The sequence below is a fragment of the Ictidomys tridecemlineatus genome, chromosome 14 (genome assembly GCF_052094955.1).
Source record: "Ictidomys tridecemlineatus isolate mIctTri1 chromosome 14, mIctTri1.hap1, whole genome shotgun sequence".
Lineage (NCBI taxonomy): Eukaryota > Metazoa > Chordata > Mammalia > Rodentia > Sciuridae > Ictidomys > Ictidomys tridecemlineatus.
The window spans coordinates 24201559-24220879 of record NC_135490.1 but is presented as its reverse complement, the minus strand read 5'-3'; the positions used below and the strand labels follow the sequence as shown (position 1 = coordinate 24220879).

At 38.2% G+C, this 19321-nt stretch overlaps 1 protein-coding gene and 1 long non-coding RNA gene across 4 annotated transcripts in view; one reads left to right on the top strand and one right to left on the bottom strand.

The window, feature by feature from the left end:
- Positions 1-19321, bottom strand: part of Galntl6 (polypeptide N-acetylgalactosaminyltransferase like 6) — a 1056167-nt gene that overhangs the window by 31824 nt on the left and 1005022 nt on the right. The window lies entirely within an intron of this gene.
- LOC144370311 (uncharacterized) overlaps positions 1-19321 on the top strand; it is a 207347-nt gene that overhangs the window by 69194 nt on the left and 118832 nt on the right. For all 3 annotated transcript variants that reach the window (XR_013430284.1, XR_013430288.1, XR_013430287.1), the window contains one exon: positions 6839-6964. This is a non-coding gene — a long non-coding RNA (uncharacterized LOC144370311). The remainder of the gene's footprint in view (positions 1-6838; positions 6965-19321) is intronic.

The following is a 19321-nucleotide window of genomic DNA, read 5'->3' as shown; positions in this document are numbered from 1 at the left end:
ACATGCTTGTTTGGCATGCATAAGACCCTGGGTTTGGTCCCCAGCACAGGAAAAAAAAAGAAAAAAAGGGTTTTGTTTTTGTACAATCAATTTCTTCATGTGTGATGGTGTTTCTCTGGTAAAATATAAACAATTGGAAGTCTAAATTAAATTTTGCTATAGCTGTCCTGAGCCTGACACACTCTTATAAAGCTCCTATTTTAACTCTTTATTGGAGCCCAGTGTGTTGGTTTTTTTCAAGCTGTCTGTGACGTGAACAACACCTACTAGAACTCTGGGAAGGTACCTCTCTGTTGATTATTAATTAATTTATTTTGGTAAAACCAAGGGGCACTTTACCACCGAGCTCCATACTCAGTCCTTTTTATCAGGGTCTCTCTAAGCTACTGAGGCTGGTAATCCTCCTGCCTCAGCCTCCAGAGTCACCGGAATTACAAGTGTGTGCCAATGTGCCTCGCATCTCTGTTCGTTCCTGAGCCATTTAACTCATGGATACACTTTCCTTAGTGAACCAGTACCAATTTATATACTGAAGACATCTTTGGGGCACTATTATTGAGTCTAGAACCACATTTGGAGTAGGAGGAAGGCAGCTGCTTGTAGGTGCATGGCTACTTGGCCACAGAGGGAGAGGTTTGAATTTCTTTGTGAGCCAGCATTTGAACTCACCCACTGGAGGGACTCTGCTCTTGGAAAAGGAGAAAGACAAGGACACGCACAAGTCAAGGACACCAAGTGGCAAACGTGCCAAATCTGCAGGTGGAGGCACTCCAAGCCTATGGGAGGCCCTCTTCTTGTTTTCCGATGTTATGAGCTTGAAAGGAGAGAGGCCGGGATGGAGGATACCATTTTCTAAACTACTGAATTTTCTAAATTTTCACTTAAATGGCATTTGTGTAGACAAAGGGATAAACTGCTTTGGAAGCCAAATTTCAAGTTTCAAAGGCATAATTGTCTACATCTGTGTAAATTCCAGCAGAAAGTTGTGCCAGAGAGGAAATGCTGAGAGTTCACTACAGGATAAGGTAGGCAGCTGGAGACAAGACTAATATCCGGCCATTCTCGCTGGCTTCTCTCCCTCTTATCTTCTTATGGCCACAACTTCTGCACACATTTGTAGCTTTCCCTTTGCTCCAAGCACGACTCCATCAAAATGAACAGGTGAATACAATTCCAAGAGAACAATCCTCCAACTTGTTTATTCATTGGAATAAGTTTTTTTTTTTTTTTTTTTTTAATAAAACGTAGACAAGACTATTGGCAAATGATTTCAATTTTTTCCACGGGCTCTGCATCTGTGGCTGAAGGCACAGCAACTTACACGTATATACACGCCCCCAATCTAGATGTGGATTACTAAATGAGTCCATGACAGAAGGGATCATTTTCAGGCTTCACTTCTTTCATGTTCAGCTTCAGGGCTTGGCATCATTAACGCGTGTACAGGAGTCCCGAGAGAGAGGCCCAGCAGCTTAGAAAGTGAGGTGGTATTTGACTAGGAGTGTGCGAGAAGAAGGAGAAAAACGAAGGAAGAGGGAATCATGGTGCATGACAAGATTATAGAATCCGTTATAGAGATGAATTCTTTTTGGAATTGGGAAGAGGTCTGGCAGAGAGCAAAATGTTTTCTTTAGGTATGCAAGAGGACTCAGGCTCAGGTCTAACATAGCTTTATTTATTCCTGACACAGGAGGCTTTGATAAAACAGATACAAGAGAAGCAGAGTGTGGCACAATTAGCAAGGTGGTTAGCAGGTGTGGGACAGGTCGTGCAGTTGGCTTGAGAGAGAGTTCTTGGCTCAACAAATGAGACTTGTGTCTTGCCCATGACCCGCATGGGTGGTGGAAATGGGGTTCCCCTTGGTGGAATGGGATGGCTGAGAAATAAAAGCTAAGAAAAATAGAATGGAGAAAAAACCCACAGAACACAGAAAGTACTTTCAAAAGTGGGGGACAGGATGGGCAAGCCGAACAGACGGATGGAGCTTTCTAGACTATGGCAAAATGGAAACCGCGCCTGCTTTATTTATATCGGGAAACGTCAAAGGCCTTCCACAGAATGTTCTTCATCAAAAGAGGTTAAAGGTGGGCTGTCCATTTCCTAATGGGTTATGCCCATCTCCAGAGCTACTATGAGCAATCTTCCTAGCAGAGCGGAGATAAAGATCACATGCATTGGGCAATCTATTGCCAAGGGAGAGCCATAGATAGTTCCCAAGGCCAGATCTAAATCTCCCTGGTTTCCATGCCCAGAGAAGATCCTCATGTAATTCGTGGATGGCGTCCTGCACTCATGGTTTGCTAATTCCTCCCCATGGCCTTGGGTCTTTTAAGTAAACAGTGGTTCATTACTCACTCCACAAATATTTATTAAGAACCTGCTATGTCCAGGCACTGGGCTAGATACTAGGTATGCAGGAAAAGATCAGAAAGAATCATCTCCTCCTTTGAGCATATTATGCTCTGATCAGGATGTTAGAGAGAATAGGGGTGGAAGAGAAGCTTGAGACTGGCAATATTTCTGGTTGTCAATTTTTTAATGGGGCAAAAGGGATTAAGATGCTCCCCTTAATGGAGTGTGGGTGGTTTCAGAAGGCAAATTTATAAACAGGGCTAGAAGGACAGAAGTCACTCATATAGAAGGGAGAGAGAACAGAACGCAAACCCCGCAGGTCTGGATTCCGCTCATGAGGTACAAATGAGTTTCCCTATAACCTTAGGTTTGAGCTCCTTGTTAAAGCTCAGTTCTTCTATTTGTAAAAATGTTAATGTTCAAGGTTTTTTTTTTTTTTTTTCCTGAAGGAAAGTCTCTTTGGGAAGCATGAATGGAAATTCAAAGACCAAGAAAAAATGGCTACTGCTCTCCAGGAACTTACAACAGTTCTTCGGGGAGAAAGTGCCTCGAAGGCATCTTCTTAGGAGACAAAATTGCTAACTGCAGTCTGAAGGGGAATGGTCAATTCTAAGCAAGACAACCTGAAGCACTTAGAACTGTTGACATTGGAAGGGGCCCTGGGGAATGAGGGGACTGAATCCAGAGAGTGAGGTGACAAGGACACTATAGCCACAGGGATCAGAAATAAACACAAATATTGACATCTGACAGTGTAAGGAGCTTGTGTGTGTGCATGATAAGCACATTCTCTACCATTGAGCTGCACACCCAGCCCCCCCTTTTTTTTAATGGTGAAAAAAGTGTGTATTTAGAATTAGCCAGACTCAGTTTAGACCATCTTGATTTTGTTACCAACATCCAAAGTATCATAATCAGGAGCCAAATGAACATATCACTTTTTCTTTCCTTCTGGCCTGATCATGGTGTTGACCTTGGCTACTCAGGAGCTTCTTCTTAGCCCCTTGTGGTGATCCTGGGTCTTGACATCCACAATGAACATGAGTTTATGGTCTTCTAGCTTCTTCATGGCAGACTCAGTGGTCAGGGGAACTTGATGATGGAGTGGTCTGTCCTGGGGTGTTCTTCCTAGGGTATTTGGACTGCCTCTGGATCCACAGTATCTTGAGGTGGGGGATGTGTGGGTCTCTTTTTTTTTTTTTTTTTTTGTTACTGTGAACACCTTCCACCATTACTTTCTGGTTTTTAAGGGTTTTAGTTTGGTTTCAGCTTTGGAAGAGTGAGCTTCCTTCTTTGCTTTCAGTGCCATCTTGGTAACTACTGCAAGACTTTTTTTTTTTTTTTTTTTTTTTTTAGGGAAAGGCAAATGATTTTGTCTGACTGTACTTAAGGTTTGCAAAATGAGGACAATCATGCCTCAGAGGGTAGTTGTGAGGATGCATGCCCAGTGCTTAGCACAGGATCTGTTACATTGTAGAGGTCAGGAAATGTTTTATTTATTTTATACATGATAGTAGATCAGGAAATGTTTTAGTATTCAGCTAAGTCATCTATAATGACAAATGGGGTGATTGGTCCAGTCAGATCAGATTTCTATTGTACTTTGAGATGTCCCCACGATATCACAACTAAAGATTTTCACAGATCTATTCTTCAGTTGGCCTCACAGTTAATCTTGATAATGTCACATATATATGTATATATACACACACACACAAACATATGTACACACATATATGTACATATATGTATGTATATATATATATCTTGGCCATTTTAACCATTTTAAATATTTAATTCAGTGACACCAAATTATTTAAAATGCTGTGTATCCATCATCACCACTATCTATTTCCAAACTTTTTTTTTATTACACAAACCCATATTCATTAAGCCATTAATAATTCCCAACCCCTGATAATGTCTGTTCTACTATGAATTTATTTAGTCTAGATAGTTCATATCAGTGGGAGCATTCCATGTTTGTTGTTTTGTGTCTGGCCTATTTCACTTAGCACAGTGTATTCAGGGTTTATTCCTGCTGTAGTATGTATCAGAACTTCATTCTTTTTTAAGGCAGAATGATACTTACACACACACACACACACACACACACACACACACACATCATGTTTGTTTACCCATTTGTTTATCTATTGATGAAAACTTGGGCTTTTCCCACTTTTGGGCTACTATGAGTAATCCTTCTGTGAACATTGGCATACAAATATCAGTTCTCATCCTTGGTTTGAATTCTTTTTGGTTTATATTTAGGAGTAGAATTTCTGGGTTGTATAGTAATTCTTTATTTAACTTTTTGGAGGAACTGCCAAATAGTTTTCCACAGTGGCTGCACCATTTTATATTCCTGCCAGCAATGTATAACAGTTTCAATTTCTACATACCCTTGCCAATACTTGCTGTTCTCCATTTTTTTTTTAAATAACAGCCAACCTAGTGGGTATGCTGTGGTTTCTCACTGTGGTTTTCATTTGCATTTCCCCAGTGACTAATGATGTTGAACGCTTTTTCATGAGCATTTTTATACCCTCTTTGGATAAATGTCTATTCAGGTCCTTTCACCACTTTTTGAGTTGTTTGTGTTTCTGCTGTTGAATTTTAGGAGTTCTTTATATATTATGGATATCAATCCTTTATCTATGTATATGATAAGCAAATATTTTCTCTCAGCAAGTTGCCTTTTTATTCTGTTGATAGTGCTTTTGGTAGACAAAAGTTTTATTTTTTTTTAATGAACTCTGACATATCTATTTTTTCTTTTGTTATTTGTGTTTTTGGTGTCATGTTTAAGAAATCATTGCCAAATCCAGTGCCAAGAAGATTTCCTCTGTTGTATTCTAAGACTTTTATAGTTTCAGCTCTTATATTTATATTTTGATCCATTTAGAGTTAAATTTTCTTTTGGTGTAAAGTTAAGTTCAATCTGATTCTTTTGCTTGTCAGTTTATTATTTTGCTAGGGCTGCCATAACAAAGTACCACACACTGGGGGAATTAATAACACAAACCTATAGTCTCACAGTTTGGAGGCTAGAAGTCCAAGATCAATGTATTGGTATGATTAACTCCTTCTGAGGATTATGAGTGAGATAGTTTCCTTGCCTTTCTTCTAGCTTTTGGTGGCTTGTGGAAATCTTTTGGCATTCCTTAGTTTGTAGAATATCACCCTGTTTTTGTTTTCATATTCTTGGGATGTTATCCTTTGTATGTATTGTTGTCTCAATTTCCCCTTTTGATAAATATGCTAGTCATATTTGATTTGGTGTTCACCCTATTCAGTATAATCTCATTTTAATTAAGATGATTATTATTATTTCCAAATAAGGTTACACTCTGATGTACAGGTGATTCAGACTTCAATGTATGAGTTTTTGAGAGATATAATTCAATCCACTAGCAGTGGATATCCAGTTTCCCCCAAGCATTTGATGAACAATAATCAATTAATCATATATGTTATGGTTTATTTCTTGGCAATCTATTCTACTGGAGTCTATTTTTATGCCTGTACCACACTTTTTAAAAATTATTATGGCTTTTTATATTATATTTGAAAAAGTGTGAATTATCTAACTTCGTTCTTCTAGGTTATTTTCATTTGTCAGGTCTCTTGATATTTCATACGAATTTTAGGATGGGTTTTTTATTTTTGCAAAAAATCCCCAAGGTCATTGGAATTTTGATAGGAATTGCATAGAATCTGTATCTCCCTGTGGGTAGTATTGCCACTGAACAATATTAAATTATCCAATATTAAAAGTGGTGTGTTGTTCTACCTTTTTGTATCTAAAGTAATTTTTTAAAGCAATGCTTACACTTTTCAGGATTCCAGTATTTCACCTTATGGGCTAAATTGATTCCTACTTTTGTTTATTTTTAGGAGAACATATAATCTAGTGATTAGGAACACAAATTCTGCAGTTAGATTTCCCAGGCTTGTTGTTTGATTTCACCCATTCCTAGCCAAGTGACCTTATACAAGACACTTAACTTTTTGCTTCAATTTTCGTCTGTTAAATGAAGAAAGCAGCAATTTATAAATTTGATGTTTTAAATTAAGTTTGTACAATAAGGTGCTTATTAGTAGCTGACCTATTATTAAGTGCTCAATAAATGTTGACCTTTTATAATAGTAGTAGCAGCAGTAGTATTAGGATGAAATAAGAAATGAGATTGGAGAAGTAGATTGGCGCCATTTTGTAAAGAGTCTTAAATATCAGCATAAAGGGATATTGATCTTGTTCGGTTGACAAAGAAATTATTAGGTGTTTTTGAAAAAACCTTGTTTTAAGCAGTACATTCTGGTGATTACGGGAAAGAGTTGGAAATTTATGCAAGTGTAAGAATGGGGACTAGTTGTAATTGATAACAAAAATTAAAACTTTGTAGTAGGAGCATAGACATATATCCAAAGAACATATGCATTCAAAGGAAAAGATATATTACAGAGACATTTTTTTTTTCAGATGGTAATTTGATGCATTGACAACTGTTTACATGTGTATAATGAAGAAGATATGTGGAGTTTGAAGTAATTTTGTAACGTTAATACAGAAGCATCCAGAAATCTGAAATTGGGAAGAGAGATCAGGGTAAGAGATGCATGTTTGGAAATCATCATCCACTTTACCAGTTATTAGTATGTTGCCTCGTAACTTCAAATCCTCCTTTGACTTACTTTGTGATTCTCAAGATGGACCTTGTAGACATTTTTCCTTTGTCAGTGGATACAATTTTGTGCTTTACTAATAGGGGTCCTAGAGGAACACTGAAAGTGTGGAGCTTCTTGTGTGTGTGTTTGTGTGTAATTTTTCCCCTGATGAAATTGACATGGGGTGGGGTGGAAGAGAGCAGCTCCTTATCAGCAAATTGACATGGGGTGGGGTGGGAGAAAGCAGCTCTCTTTGGAGCGCTTCTGAGAGCATCCATTCCATTCCATCTCTAATTGCTCTTAACAGCACTTCTGGGTTGTGTGTCTTGGCTGCCATACCATGTCAAATGAAGTCTGGATCTCAACCATGGTGGTCAAGGGCTGGAGAGTTTTACTGACTTTTAAAGTTCCTGCCTTGATTACATTCTCTTACCATTAAAAGTGGTTATTGCTTTTTGAAATAGTTTTTTTTTCTATTTAAAGCCCTCTTTCACACCATGATTAGCTAAAAGGTTGTTTTAAATATTAAAATTTTCCCTATTCAAGTTGTTGGTGTGATTCCGTTTCATGTTTAGACTCTGATGGAACCACATATAAGTACAAGTTCAAATTATGTAAATATGCTTTATTACTCTAAGAATATGAATCAAGATGAGAAGATTGAAGCTGGAACTCTTGGGATCATCTTCTTTTAGAGTGGGCAAAGAAACAATAGCTAGGACAAAGAAAGGAAAGTAAGAGGAGAATCAGAAAGAAGACAGGGAGGAGAGTTTCCAGAGGTGGGTGGAAGGATTACTAGTGTCAAATTCCAAAAAAAAAAAAAAAAAAAAAAAAAGTTAAGAGGAGGAGAAGGTGTTAAATGTGGCAATTAGAAAGTCACAAGTGACCTTTCACTGTCCTTTCACAGGGCAGTTCTATGGAGTGGTGAATGAGGACAAAGTGGACTGAGGAAAATCGAGAGGCGAAATAGTCAACTAGTGGAAGTGTCTCTTTCGCACAGCTTGATAGTGATGGGAAAGTTAGATATAAGGGAAAAGCAGAATCAAAAACAATTTTTTTAAAACTTAAAAAAATTAAACAACATTTTTAGGATGGGGAGATTTGAGGTTAGAATTATATATAATCCCTGACACAATTCTTTTGAGACTCAGAAAAGTTATGAAGTGCTTTTAGAAATGAAAACCAGTATATAAATGCAAAGCAATAAAAATGCTTTCATTATCCTTACAGGACTTTTCACTATTTAAGGTTTTTGCCTCATGGCCATCACACCATCTTTTTTTGCTCTAACAGATCCATTCCATCTCTAATTGCTCCATGCTTGTGGCATCCAATGACTGCTGGCAGAGACCAACTAGTGCCTTTCCTTGAAATTATGCCCACAGAGATTTTCTTCCTATCTTGTGCACATTTCCTCTACTAAATTTACCATAAATGTAATTGCTTTGGCATCTTCTCTTGCCCTGGGACTTAATAGAACTACTCATTTCAGAAGCCTGGCTTGCATTATGCAAGAGAAAGATGAGCCCATGGCATAAATATTACCAGAGGGCCTTTAGATTTATATGTGTTTTGCTCCAAACAGTCTTTTTCTGAATCTATGCCCTGCCACTTAAAGTTAAGTATTGTATTATTTGCAAAACATGCTTAAGCATTAAAATAGGAATCTTTAAGTTAAAGGTCACTTGGAAAAAAATTGTCACAAAAAGACCCAAGGAAAATTTATATTAATAAGGGAATTTCTTCTCTGAGAAAAGGAAAAGAAATCAGGACGGTCTTTTCAACCTACTCCATACTAAACTGGATGTTTTTACAACTATCATTTTGCTTCCTAATCGGCACTACCATGTCGGGTATTCATTCACATTTGCCACTCAGGCTCTGAGAGAGTGAGTGGTTTGTCCAAAGTTATCTAATAAGCAGATGGCAGGCAGGAATTGTATCTACGGCTCTGATTTCTAGCCTTGTTCTCCCCATTACCACAGGTAATCGTTATAATTAATCCACCAGAGAAGTGCCATTTTGGGTGATATATCTGTGGCAAATGTTTAATTGAACTCAAAGAAATATGTAAAGATTAAAGAAGGCCAGGAGTTTGTGGGTTTAGAAAGGAAGTGACCTTGTCAAAAATTGGATCAGAGTCTGATCTAGATAGAGACACTGAAGCAGAGTTAGAAATACAATCGCTTTAGCACTCAGGGAGTTTCCAAGGGATGGAGAAGTGACAATCAAGTCATCGAGATCCAAGATGGAAGGGAATATCTGGTTACTCATGAGTGACCTCACTCTTTGGGGAGACTGGAGTGGTACAAGACAAGGCTACAGGGATTTCAAGAGGAGGAACCGTTTTTTAACCCTTGCATGAGACTCTAGATTTGCAGGCTATATGTTTAAAAAATTCACTTTCTGAAATGAAATGTTAGAAAATGGCAGAATATTGGTGACATTATCCTGACCTGTGTTGTTCACCAGAAAGTACCTTCTCTTGTGTTGAGCACCCAAATGTACCCCCATTTACTTGGTTCTACTTGAGTGGAAGTTTATTTCTGCCCTCTACTGGTCAGTTCGGGCTTTCCCTTTGTAAAACAGAGAACACGAAACAATTCATATAAGAATTTGAACCCTTAGAAACTCAATGCACGTTTTAGCTTCAGTTTTTTTTCCCTTAAGGCTTGATGTTGCAATTTTATAAAGTCAAGGAAGGAAGTGTTTTATTATATATCCTCTCATGAGTGTACTGTTGGAACACAGGCATGGTCTGGTGAGGGGTAACTAATAGCTGGCTCAGCTGAGCAAAGGCTTTTGAAAGCTCAGGTGACAATTATTCATGTATCGGTATGAGTTATACCCATGTGTCATGAGACACAGTCAGAAATATATTTTTTTAAAAGTTGTAAGTAGTAGTTGAGAAGAGGTTTTATTTGAGTCCTTCTTTTCTCCCTGCAGTTTACAAAACTCTGATAAATAAAATAAAGGAATCTAGGAGGAGGGAAAATGAAACCTGATGGAAAAATTTACAGTGAAAGTTTAAGAAAAATTCTGTAGAAAACTCTAGAAAAACTCTATGGACAAGTTCATGGAAAGGATTTCTGAAAGTTAGGAAAGGCATTTAAAGTCAGGAACTAATATGAGTTTTTCAGTTTTCTGTGGAGAGAAAGAACCTTTCGGCAGAGCACCTCCCAAGCTTCCAATAACATTAACTGAACCTGTGTCAAGAGTTTAGATGATTCAGGTGTGAGGGCGCATGCCTGTAATCCCAGGGGCTCAGGAGGTTGAGGTGGGGGAATCATGAGTTTAAAGCCAGCCTCAGCAACTGAGAGACACTAAGCAACTCAAGAGAGATCCTGTCTCTAAATAAAATACAAAATAGGGCTGGGGATGTGGCTCAGTGGTTGAGGGCCCCTAAGATCAATCCCCAGTTCCAAAACAACAACAAAAAATCAAAAGGGCAAACCACAGTAGACCCTGGCTTGCATGATGTAGAGAGGCAGTGTAGCCCCCTTCAGCTCCAGATGATCTGGGAGAAATTCTAGAATCAGAAATGGTTGATCACTGTGTTTCCTGTACTGTCACTCAGAAAACGAAGTGAAGATATCTCCTCAGAATGAGCTATGTTGTGCTGGGTAAGGAACTGTTCTTTTAACAAATGTCTTGACATTTAATATTCCTGTCATTTTTCTCCTGGAGCGCTATTTTATGAATACAAACACTTCTTCCAATGATTGGTCTCATGTATACCCTGCCAATAAATCTGAGATTTGCTCCAGTTCTAGTATAATCATGAAAAACTGCTTCCAACATTATCCTCAAAGCCAAGGGCAATAGCCACAGGCTTTGAAGATAAAGCAATTTTTAGCACTTGAAAAATTACTCACACAACATGGTGTCTCGATAAAATAATTCTTTCTTTGAATTCAAGTCAAGTGGTTGAAATGTGGGCAGGTTTAAATACTTGTCTAATAGGCAGTTGTTAAACTCTTGTAACAAGATTTAAAACTGTTAGTTAATGAAGATCTGCAATCAGAATCATAGAGCTGATTCGGAGAAGGATATGACCCTTGGACCCTGGACAGAGTGGCAGCAAAATCCCTGAGACACATGATAATCAGTGGGCTTTTAAAGTTCTCTAGAGAAGTAAATTATTTTGAACTCATACTTGAGTTTAATAGCCAGTTCTCCAAGAAGGGCAGCAAATTGTCTTTTTCTCAGCTAAAATAATTCAGGGCCTGAGCTTTCTCTTATAGATTTAATCACCATTGTATATAGTGAACAAATTGAACGAGGTGACTTGGATGTTTAAAAGAAAAATATGTGGACACCTCAAGTTGCATTTGCATATAACTATAATATTCATAAAATATTTCGGGATATAACTACTTTCCTGCAACATTTTACTGTGGGCCTTTCCTTGTGAAGCCATATCATCTCCATTTTTTGAAGCTCAAACCTAAGGATTGGTAAAAAAAATATCTGCACCCCTACTTCTTACCTACTGCTATAAAATCAAACACACGGGGAAATAGAAATAGTGCACCTCTGAGGGGCTAGCCTTAAAATTCTGAGTGACACTGACCAACATTTCATCACTGTTTTCTATCGTAAAGGAAATCCATGCAAAATCGATAGGGAAAACTGAAGGCTATATCCTGTAAAAAGGAAATATACTCTTTCCAAAGAAGTGATGTCAAAAATTCTACTTCATGGCCTCAGCTTATGAACGGTTAAAATAATAATCTTAAAACATTCAAATGCTCCAGTCAGCATTCTGAATGATAATCTCTCATTTACTTCTAATCTAAGCATTTTATTTAATCTTCCTCCTCCTAGATTTCTTTCAGCGTGGTTAGTCTTGCCAGACTCAATGATAGTTCCGAGAATGAACTGGTTGTGGTTTGGTTGGAACATGACATCAATGGTTGGTGGCCGAAGAGAGTGGGAGAGAGTGAGAGGATTTCTTACCCAAAACCATAGCAGAACAGAACAGAAAAACAAATCAAAGCCGTACAGGAAAAGTTTTTTTAAGAAGTCAACAGTGTTTGAGTTCTAGTCTTAATGACTCTGGGTGCATGTACCACTAAAACCAGCCAGTCCAGGCCAGCTCAGTGAAAGTTAGGCAAGACCAACATTAACTTCTGGTGGCCTCAGGAGGTTGAGGGCTGGGTTCTGTTTCTGGCAATGGCTCTCAGTGTCACTTCAAACCAGTGAGACTTTCTTGAGGAGAAACTGAGTTAATCATCTCTATAATTTCCAGCATCTGGCATTGATTTGGGTGTATAGTGTATTAGTCACCTAAGGTTGCTGTAACAAAATACCACCAACTGGGTGGCTTCAATGGTGGAAATTTACATCTCATTTCTTGAGGCTGGAAGTTCCAGATCAAGAAGTTGGTAGGTTTGGTTTATTCTGAGACTTGTCCTTGGCTTGCAGATGGCCACCTTCTTGCTGTGTCCTCACCAGGCTTTTTCTATGTGCTCATATACCTCTTGGTGTCTCTTCCTCTTATAAAGACATATTAATTCTATTGAATCATGTCCAACTCTTATGACCTCTTTCAATCTTAATTACTTCCCTAAACATCCTGTCTTCATACTGTCACTCAAAGGTTACAGTTTCAACGTGAATTTTGGGAGGACACAATTCAGTCTATTTCATATAGTACTTTCTCAATAACTGCCTTTTAACTGAAGAAAAATGTTAACTATCTTTGAGCTAGTTTCTCTTCTGATGAATGAGACACATCGCAATGACAATTGTCTGATATTATTCTTGTAATTAAATCTCAGAATTTTACAAAAAGGCTTCCTTAAACATAGAATTTTTCAATTAAAGAATTTATTACTAGACTTTTTGTTGGCCATGTTTATACCCACTTTCTGTTACTACCTCACTTATCACACCTACTCAAGAGATTTTTAGTGTGTCAAAGCCACTTGCTGTTCATTCATCTCTTAAATGTCTTACCAAATTCGGACTCATCAATGAATTAGGTCCTGGGAAAAACACAGCAATGAATTTTTGATTTATGAGTTTTTGGCCAAATGTGGTACTTGCCTGGCTTATGTTTTTGAACCTGGTCTTCATTTTTTTTTTTTGTTCAAGGATGTTGGTGTCATCCTTTTATGTAAACGATTTTTTAACTTTTTGGGGGACTTCCATATTCTTTTTTTAGAATTTGATGAAAGCTATGAACTCTCCAGAAAAATGCACACATTTATAGACACAAAATTTAGCATATAAAGTATTCTTGTTTTATATATCGGGTGGCCCATAAGGACTGTTCCACATGTTTTTTACATATGCAGCTTTCTCCCCACCCCCAATAGATGAATATGTATGTGGAACTTGGTATTTGCTGTTTGGAATGCACAGAGTGATATTTTCCCTGTATCCCATGGGCTCAGTAAACAAAAACCTGGGCTGTAATTTTTGCCTCTTAAAAAAACCACACACCCACTACTGGGAAGCTTACCATGCAGAAACAATTATTTTCCCCCAATCCCTGGCATTGTATGACTAGGTAATGTGTTGCCTCCTCGATCCTTTTGTAACATTAATCAGGGTTTCAATGGCAGCAACTAATAGTAGCCAACATTTTATGGAGTGCTTGCTGTGGCCCTACGTTCATTGCTTTCCATGATTATTTGATTTAACCCTCACAGTTCTGGGAGATAGGTATAGTGATTATTCATATTTTTGCAATGAGGAAACAAGACGACTTAGTTTCTTGTGGCTGTTGTAACAAACACCCACATGATTTCTCTCTTAGTTTTGGAGGCCAGAAGTCTGAAATTAAGGGGTTGGCAGGCCTGCACTTTCTTCAGGGTCTCTAGAGGGGATTTTGTTCCTTGCCTCTTCAAACTTCTGCTGGCTGCCAGCATTTCTTGGCGTGTGGCTGCTCATTCCAATTTCTGTCTTTGTCTTCAGATGGTCTTTTTTTTTTTATCTTCTTTACCTATCTTTGAGTTTCTCTTATAAGGACTCTTGTCAATGGATTTAGGCCCTACCTAGATAAGCCAGGATTATCTCCTACATAATTGAAAAGACCCTTTTTCTAAATAAAGTCACATTCATAGGTTCTAGAAATTAGAACATATCCTTTTGTAGGCCCACCCTTCAATCTGCTGCACAATACAGAGTTTACAGGTAATCTATGGCACACCTGGGATTCCAAACTTTGTGTTGGAATGAAGAGCCTGTGAAGTCTCCTATTGCAACTGTACACCTCAGGGCCAGCTCCCTCTGGCTTTTAGTCATAGGGGCACTTATATCAAGTGCTGACTGGCTATTGTCTGGGAGGTTAGGGCCATTCTGACAGCAATTGCAATTCTAGAGGAACCGTGACGCTGACTCACGTAGACACCAAGAAGCTGGAAACGAGGACAACCGAGCAGAATATCACCTCGAGGGCAGAGTTTCTACCTCTGATTTTCCTCATGGGATCTATTCTAGTGAAAGATGTCCCATGATAGGGACAGAAGAGGGAGAGGAACCTGGGGGTTCTGCTGGGCTGCAGTTGGGAGCTGCCTGGGCAGGAGGGCAGCCAGCCCATAGAAATATTTGGAGAAAATATTATAACTGCTGAAAGAAATTAAAGAAGACATAATGGATGGAAAGACATCCTGTGGTCATGACTTGCTATTATTAAGATGTTAATATTATCCAAAGTGATGTACAGATTCAGTATAATCTATAGCAAACTCAATGAATTTTTTTTTTCAGAAACAGAAAAATTCATCCTTAAATTCATACGGGATCTCAAGGGATCCTGAATAGCTAAAATGATCTTGAAAAAGATCAAAGTTGGGGAACTCTTTCCAAAGCTTTCTAACAGTAATTAAAGCAGTGTGGGACCACATAAAGACAGACATATAGAAGAATGGAATAGAGTCAAAAGCCCAGGAATAAGCACTTACATATAAGATCAAATTATTTTTAACAGGGATGCCAAGATCATTCATTGAAGAGAATAATCATCTTTTCAACAAATGGTGCTGAGAAAATTGGATGTTCACACACACAGAATGAAGTTGGATCCTTACCTTAAACCATGTGCACAAATTAACTCAAATCAGATCAAAGACTTACATGTCAGAGCTAAAAGAACATAACTCTTAGAAGAAAAAGGAGAAAAATCTTCATTTGATTTGGCAAAGATTTCTTGAATTATGACATGAAACACACAGGCAACAAAAACGAAAGTGGATAAATTGGACTTCATTGAAGTTAAAGACTTTTTTTTTTTTGGATCAAAGGATATTAGCAGAATAAAAAGACAACCCACTGAATGGGAGAAAATATTTTCAAATCACATATCTGATAAAGGGATAATACCTAGAATATATAAAGAACTCCTAAAATTTAGAAAAAAATCCAAATAATGCAATTCAAAATGGGCTATAGATTTCATCAGATATCTCTGAAGAAGCTATACAAAATGGCCACAAGCACATGAAAAGGTATGCTACATTATTAGTCATTAGAGAAATGCAAATTAATAACATAATGAGATACTACTTCACATCTGCTAAGATGGTTATTTAAAAGAGAAAAACAATGTAAAACAACAAGCATTGGAAAGGACGTGGAAGAAATGGAATGTGTATACACTGTTGGTTGAAATGTAAAATGGTGCAGCTAGTGTAGAAAATGGTGTGATGTTTCCTCTAAAAGTTAAAGCATAGTGTTATCACGTGATATAGCAATTCACTCAAACGGATATTTTTATGCTCATGTACACAGCAGCATTATTCAACATAGTCAACTGGTGGAAGCAACCCAAGTGTCTGTTGACAGATGAATGAATAAATAAAATGTGGTATGTAAATACAGTGGACTACTATCCACTCTTAAGACAGAATGAAGTTCTGCTACAACATGGGTGAAACTTAGGACATTACGCTAAGTGAAATGAGCCAGCTCCAAAAGAAAATGGATTGCATGATTCGACAGATATGAGATGCTTGGCAAAGTTGAATTGGTAGAAACAAAGGTTTACCAGGGGATGGAGGAGGGGAGATGAGAAGTTATTGTTTAATGGTGCAATGAACTGAATTTTGTCCTCTCTTCCCTCAATTTGTATGATGAAGGATTAATCCTCTCTCCAATTGTATTTGAAGATGGGACTTTTAGGAGGTAATGAAGGCAAAACAAAGTCCTAAGTGTTTGGCCCCAATCCAGTAAGACTGGTGGTCTTATAAGAAGAGAAAGGCAAGGAGATGTCCCCCAACCATCCCAATATACTCAGAGCCATGTGAGCAGCAGACAGAAGGAGGCAGTCCCCAAGCCAGGAATAGAGTTCTCCTCAGAACCCAATCATGTTGGCACCCTGATCTCAGACTTCTATCCTCCAGAACTATGAGAAAATAAATTTCTGTTGCTCAAGTCACTCAATCTATGGCAGCCGGGAGTTGACTAATAAAGATGGATACAGTTTCAGTTTGAAATGATGAAAAGTTCTGGAGATAGCATGCACAGCAATGTGGATGTACTTACTGCCACTGAGTTGGTATGCCACTGGCTAAAATGGCAACTTTCATGTTATATGGATTCTACCACAGTACAAAAATATCATGCAGTGCTTTGATTGGTAGAGTGGCTTTTGTATTCTATAAACCCCAAAAAGGGAAGGTGCCAAGCTGTGGGGACTGGAGCAGAGTGGCGGCTCATATAAAGCAGGAATGAATTCCTTTGCTGTCGGGTGAACATTAGAAGAGAATTGTGCTCCATATGGCCTTTGAATAAAAAAAAAATTTCTGTGTATTTAGAACTGATTATATATAGCTCACGCCCATGAGGTGTTTCACCGCCATTTTACACATAAGGAGAAAAGTTACAAAGGTGTAAAATATCTATTTCTCTGTGATGGTACGTGCTTGTCATAGGAGAGGGAACTGTCTGGAAATTTCCCGGAGGGACTGGGATTGCTAGAGGAGGTGAAAATCTGATCCAGTTGCTGCCGAAGGTGGTGAGCATTTTCATTTTCATTTTGCCTCTTTAATCCTGGTTTATTTGAAGTTTGGTCCCTTTCAGTCCATACTATCTCCTATAGGAACTAATCAAGATTGTTTTCTCAATGGACGGCTCAAGAAGTCACAGCCAAACTTTCCAGTTGTATCACCAGCATTGTGAGTTCAAAGGGTCCCTAAAGCCAGAGAAATGTATGAATAAGCTGGAAGACGCAAATCCAGTCTGCTTTTAACTTCATTGAGCAATTTTATAATTCATTTGTGGGGGTGAAGGTGGTAGGGAGGATGAGGAGGAAAAGTAGAGGACTATTGTATTAATGGAGGACTATCATTTTTTTTTTTTTAAGGTACTGGGGATTGAACTCAGGGACGCTCTATCATTCATACATTCCCAGTCCTTTTTATTTTATGTTTTTGAGACATGGTCTCGCTTAGTTGCTGAGGCTTGCCTTGAAGTTGTGATTTTCCTGCCTCAGGGTCCCACATAGCATGTGGGTTATAAGCATGTGCCACCTTGATTTCACCCTGTTCAGTTTGACTGAGGTGTAGACTAGATAAGAACTGGAACACCTCCCTTTATCTGCTCACTCAGAAGGTCACCACTAAATCATACACTATTGGAAACAATTTTTACTTGCACATTCAGTTTCTTTACTTAGCTTACAACTTTTATTCAGAACATGCTCTGGAAAATTGGACCTTTTAAGGAAGGGAAAAAAACAGTTTTGTCTTGTTTTTCTCCTTCAAAAGAGAATATTTTTACTTCCATGCCTTTTACTTTGGCATGGAAGGAATTTCTTTTAGGCATTGAGTCTTTTAAATTTTCATTATCAAGGACTATCACATATGTGAATCTTGGGGTAAATTCTGCATTCTTTTGACTTTGAGAGATGGCTAGAGACTTACAAAAATCACATTCCAGTTATGTTAGCCATTTATTTGAAAGTGCAAATTACTACTACTACTATATCATTGTTACCAGTGCCACTACGACTACCAGTACTAACAGGTGACTTCTGATGATTATTTGTCATGTGCCAGATGTTGAGATAAGAACTTTACATGATAGTACAGTTAACCCCCAACAACCTCTACAATATAAGGACTTTCATTCTCGTTTTACTGCTGAGAAAAACTGAGAAAGATTAAAATAACTTGTCTGATTCTAACATATCCAGTAAGCATTGGAGCTAGATTTTGAAGAAACAAGTGCCTGGAAAATCAGTAGAACTGAGCATGTATACTGACCTGCAAGGAACTGAGAAAGTTGGTCATTTCTTATTTACCCTTGCACTTACCCAACATTGTACAACGCACTTTATGTGTTGCAAAGTGTGATCAATTCATGTTTGTAGAAACAAAGAATGAGGAAAGTTAATGGATATTTAGCACTTTGCCAATTATCTCAAATGTTAATTTGGGAGTTATAAAATGGCATTTTATATGCTAATTTTTATGCACTTATATCAGGTAGCCTATTAATAGAAAGGCATGAATTATGGATTTGCTCTTTGTTCAGAGTGCACAGGCAGGGACTATTGAAGAACAGCATGTTCCAATTCTGTCACGCCTGCCATGCTGTGATTGTGGAGACACGGTCTGATCAGAAGTCATTATGCACATTAAAGAGGATTTCAAGAACTCTCGGGTTTAATCGGTATCCTGTGAGTGAGGTGTCTGTCCATCAAAATGATGAAAACAGCTCACCCTCATTAGATCTCACTAGTCCTTAAGCTACATGAGAGCAAGAACAATGTCCGAGGTGCTCACCATTCAACCTTTGTGATTAGTGCCTGGCCCATTAATATTTCCTGAGTGAAAAAAATAAAAGAATAAAAATGAACCCTGGATAGGTGAGTTAGTAGTTGTGTAAGGTCACCTGAAGGAGATAGGATGATCAGAAAAACTTCACCAAGATTTACCTAAGAGCTTAGCTTAGAAAAGAATCATGTTCAGTAATGGAAAGACCCTGAAGGAAAAGCTGGTAGTGCCATTGACATGCTTGTTGCCCACGGTAAACCAGCTACTGCAAACGGTCCCAGCCTCAATGGCAGTGTTATCTTTAGGGAGGAGAAGAAAATTTGAGGCTAGAGGCAACAGATTTCCAAACCCATTGGCATCCAGATACCCTTAAGCATTCTCTTCATCTTTATTGATTCTGTGTTCATCAGATAACTTTTTGACTCCTACATGGTCTACTCACATGGAGAGAATATTTTCAAGCAATATCAGCACAGAAGTTTCCAGTGAACATTCGAAGCCTATGTAGTTGTCAGAGATGAAAAGCACTGATTGTTCACTCCTGGATTTCTGAGTTTTGTGGAAGCTGTGGT